General features: G+C 39.3%; 1 protein-coding gene across 1 annotated transcript in view; it reads right to left on the bottom strand.

The window, feature by feature from the left end:
* LOC101851588 (5-hydroxytryptamine receptor 1A) overlaps window positions 1-4,063 on the bottom strand; it is a 112,345-nt gene that overhangs the window by 74,533 nt on the left and 33,749 nt on the right. The window lies entirely within an intron of this gene.

Genomic DNA, 4,063 nt, shown 5'->3' with positions numbered 1-4,063 from the left:
GGGGTCAAGCATCGCGTTTGACAGGTCATCCCCCCATGTTTGGACGAGTCCGTGGGAATCTGTGCCCCGAGCATCTCCAATGCTTTATTCATATGGCTGGCATCGTCGTAAAATCAAGCGCTTGTCAAGATTTTGAAATCAAAGAATTTCCTATTTTTTCTCCGCCCGTTGAGCAACTTATATTTTATTTTGTTTTCTTTAGTTTCTTTTTATTGTATAGACTTAAAAATGTATTTAATTATTAATTTATTAATTTATTTGTGTGTGGGTGTGGGTGTGGGGGGAGAGGGGTTCTGAAAAGAACGCTGTTTAAAGTCACAAAAATACAAATCTGCAGTTTCCAATGAAACTCGTTTTTTGAAAGTCACCAAAATTAGGGGGAAATTTTCTCACTAATTCAACCTTAGAACCAGGTGACCTTCACCTTCAGCAATCACGAAAATCTGAACTTCATCTAATGACAGATCATATTTTTTCATCCCAAAAAATAGAAATAAGACCAATAAACAGGCTTTAAGATTATATATCAATGACTCCATCCAAAATTGACGAAACGAGCGCCTGATTCTACCACGTTAAGACACATGTAGGACACAACTGCAAGCAGGTGATTTCTGAGAAGCTGAGAGTCTTTGCTGCGAACTCACAGCGGCAACAATACAGTCGACATTGCCCAAAATTGACAGCACTTAACTATTGTTGAATTACATAAATTATGCAACGTTCTAGCTGGCATTTTTGGCTGTTTTGAGTTACTAAGACCATGAAGTGACAAACCAAAATAATATGTGTCACGACGCAATGGAATCAGGCGCTCGTCAATGTTTGGGCATGTGGCGTTATTAGTATCATCTGAAGCTGATCTATTTGCCTCGCTTCCAATGAAATAAAAATCCATCGATCTTGAATAGAACTTAAGATATTTGCGATTGAAGTAAGTGAGGTCGCCTGGTTTCAGTGGTGAAATTAGCAAGAAAATGGCGCCAGAGTTCGGTAACTCCAATAGCTAAAAGTCATTGAAAACAGAAGAATAACATATTGTGTGACTTTAATCAACGTTTTTCAGTAATATTCACAGGGAAATGTGTTTTTAAATGGACATAAAAGAGGTAGATCCAAAAAATACAAATTCGATATAAATGTCCAAAGTGGGGGAAAACGCCCTTTTCTCTGATTTCTGTATTTTGGCGAGTGCCTGATTTCACCACGCTGCCTCACAAATGCTCTATCTTCTCTCTCAAAATCTTTCGATTATTCGCAGTCGTTATTAAGAAATTTCGAAGAATTGTATTCGGAAAAGCTTGACGTGTTGCGAAATTCAAAATGTCTACGCCAAATTTCTCAAAACTAAGTACACAGCGGCTAGAACATTGTAATTCTAAGGTAGCAAATTGTCGAAGAGACGAGTGGTTATCTCAAACAAAGAAACAGCAATTTTGTGTTCAAAATTGTAGGCTTAGACTATCTGTACAATGCTGTCATGACAAGTTAAATACATAAAGCAACAGGGTAAGTGTTGGGGGGGGGCATTTGTAAAAGAGATTGTCATGGGAAGGTGATCGGAAGAGAATATTCAGGAAAAAAAATAGCAGGTTGTCTTAAAAAGAGGATACCTTACACAGTGTCATTGTAATATTAGAAAAGAGACGCAAGAGGAGCAATGGGAAGTGGTCGTTTGTACAGTTGGTTGTCTTTGACAAGTGGTCAGTAAAGCAGTTTGTGTGTGTGTGTTTGGTGGGGGGGTGGGGGGATGGGCGACGGCAGCAGTGTCAGAAACAGAGGGACGTCTTGATCAGTGACATTATGATACGGTATAATTTGTATCCCTCCCTCCCCCCCCCCAAAAAAAAAAAACCAACAACAAAAAAACAACACAAGTGGCGGGGCGAAAGAGAGATGGTCGTTTATGAAAGTGAAAGTGCTGAGCAGATGGTTTTTTGTTTTGTTTTTGGTTTATTGAAAAAAAAAACCCAGCAAGCTTAGATCTAAAATTACTTCCCTTTGGATACCATGAGGGGGAGTAATGTGGTTCTAAACGAAGAAATGAACTATACACATCGATATCTATAAAGCGCATTGTTCGTAACAATTTGGTCATCATCATCATCATCATTATCGTCATCATCATCATCAGCAGCAGCAACCTTATCATCATCACCATTAACAACTTCTTCTTAAAGTAATATACATGTTTCCTTTCTATCTTCTTTTATTTTGCCTCGTTTTTTTAAACTTTGATGTATAAAAGTTACTAGATTTTCTTTACGCCTTCCAATTCGGGACACAGGAAAAAAGATAAAATAAAATAAAAAGATCTAAGACTAGCCAGACATTCCCAATACAATACAATTTGGCTCCACATCGCTTCTGTCTCCTTCCGCTTCTATTCTCGAAGAAAAAATCTCGAAAAGTCTGGTCCAAAGATGTTTTCGAAAGATTCAGGTGTCAAAAGAGAGGAGCATTACATGTTATTACGCCTCCCCCCAGGCCCAGACACTCTAAACCAAGATTACCTTCTTCTACTAAATGGACTCCAGATCACTTTTCCTTTCTGTTCCTTTTAGTTTTATTTTGCTATTGTTTTGTTTTGGTTCTCTTCTTTTTTCTACTCTATTTCCTCTGTTACACCAAATCTCCATATTTAGGAGAGAGGTTTCAGCGGCTGGCATAGTGTAAATTGAGACAAAGTGAACACCAGTACACAACTGCTGCTACCTGTTACTTAGTAGTGAACTAAAAAAATCTTGTTTAGGGTTTTAGTGTAGGTGTTTTTACGCCTCCATTGAAACAAATATCATTAAGGAGGCCGGCTTTTACGCTGCCTGTCAGGGCCAACCCGAGCCGAGAGGGACACAACTTCCTAGAAAAATGCAAAAAATGTGATGCTCGAAAAAACAAATCCCCCCCCCTCCTCTACGGCAATCGAACTCAAGTCCTCAGAGTACGACAGCAACATGTCTAACTGCTGTGTCCCCCCCCCCCCCGGACAAAATAAAACAATAAAAAAAGACATTTACGTAATGCAAAATCTCACTGAAACATCAGCTATAGCCACCCTAACTTTGAAATAATTACAGTTGATTTTAAAAAAGATTCTAAACCGAATATAATAACTGCAGATGAGAACACAAAAAGCACGGACAAAAATGTAACAACAAATAAAAACCAAAAATAACCCCCAAAAATAACAACAAAGCAACAGATAAGTACTAGTTTTTTGAATATTTTTCCAGCGCTACGAGCATTCTTTGAATTTCAAGCTTTTTCCTCAGCAAATAAATTCCACAGATAACCCAGCCAAGCCCCGTGTTATGTCAGCTGGAAAAAAAAACCCGCAATGCTCTCACCTTACGATACGAACTTTCAAACTTTAATAAAAATTATGTTAATTTTCTTCACTTTCTTAAAATGTTACTGGTCAGTCTTTTAGTTGTTTTTTTTTGGGGTTTGTTTATCTGTCTGTTTATTAGCTTGTTTGTTTATTTGTTTGTTTCATTTTGTTCTTTTTCCCACTGGGGTTTTCGTACATAAATCATTGTTCTTTCTTGATCAAGTTAATCAAAGCATTAACAACCCCAACCGCAACCCATTAACAAAAACATCTGTTACCTCAGTGGCTGTTATGCTACACTACAGAGTAGATGTCCCCAGTTCAATTCCCAGGTGTGGCATTCTTGAACTGGAGTCAGTTTAGGTAGTTTCCCAGGCTCTCAACTCATTTTGCTCGGTCCAATCGGAGGCTGTTGTTAAAATCTGACACCTCCCCCTTTCCCCCGCCCTCTTAATCAAATCACCTAATAGTGTTGATAACGGCGTTAAACTCTTACTCTTAACACTCAGAAATGTTATCATTCCATCCTGCTGCCAGGTAGGTAAGCGCTGGTCGATGGTTGGCCCAGCAATGCTCCAGGTGTGCGTGCGTGGGTTCTATACCGGCCAGGATGTGGCGGGAACAGCCTTTGGCACAAACGTAATAATGTATTAGTGGGTTCATGCTTACTCGGGCATACGGGCGAGCGTCTACGGTGGGTGGTGGGGGAGGGGGTGGACGTTGGAGAGAGTC

This window comes from Aplysia californica, unplaced genomic scaffold (genome assembly GCF_000002075.1).
Source record: "Aplysia californica isolate F4 #8 unplaced genomic scaffold, AplCal3.0 scaffold00350, whole genome shotgun sequence".
NCBI classification, from domain to species: domain Eukaryota; kingdom Metazoa; phylum Mollusca; class Gastropoda; order Aplysiida; family Aplysiidae; genus Aplysia; species Aplysia californica.
Note: the sequence above shows the minus strand (reverse complement) of the source record. Positions and strands in the feature narration are given on the sequence as shown.